Source organism: Papio anubis, chromosome 16, assembly GCF_008728515.1.
Source record: "Papio anubis isolate 15944 chromosome 16, Panubis1.0, whole genome shotgun sequence".
In the NCBI taxonomy this organism is placed as follows: domain Eukaryota; kingdom Metazoa; phylum Chordata; class Mammalia; order Primates; family Cercopithecidae; genus Papio; species Papio anubis.
In genome coordinates, this window is record NC_044991.1 from 61598620 (window position 1) to 61599383 (window position 764).

Below are 764 nucleotides of genomic sequence, written 5' to 3' on the forward strand. Positions count from 1 at the left end.
CCCGGCTGTTGTGTCTTTAAACACTAGGTTGAAAAGGCCTCTTTCTTCCTGTGTAATCACACGTCAGAGGCCCGGCTGCCTCCGTCAGTCTTGGAGGGAGATCATGTTCACGGCTCCGAGAGGCCTGCTGCTGCTGCTTGTGCTGGTGGCCGTCCTTCGTGTAGCTTGGTGTCAAATCAGTGCCCTGGCTTCTGGGCCTCTTGGCCCTCGTCCTTCTTTTACCGTTTCCCACTGCTGCCAGTGTTGAAAGATTTTTTTCTACTATGCTGCACTGGGGAAGAGTGGTACTTACTGAGGACCCGGAATGCACCTGGCATGTAATCTACATAGCTCTCACCTAACGGTACCCTCTGCAGACAGAGTGTTGGGGCTACCTCAGACATGGGGACTTGGGCTTAGAACGGCTTACCTACGCCCTCACAGCCAGGACACAGGTCTCAGACTCCAATATCCCTGCTCTTCCCACACTATCTGCTCCAGAAATCCTGGAGGGCCCCCATTCACCCGAGTGAGCCCGTCCTGGGCAAACATCTGCCCCGTAGACTCGGAGTGCAGGGGTCCTCCCGCCGACAGCGTCCCAGAATTCACCTGCACTCAGGCTCCCACACACCCTCATCCAGCCACTCTCTTGTTTTTTCCCTCTGAAAACACATGTATTTAATTTGATTAGGGTTTTTCTTTTTGTCTGTTTCCTGTTACACAGGAAAAAGACTCAGCACTGTGTAGTGTGAGCCTGGAAATCCCCGTCGTTGTCCTCCCTGCCC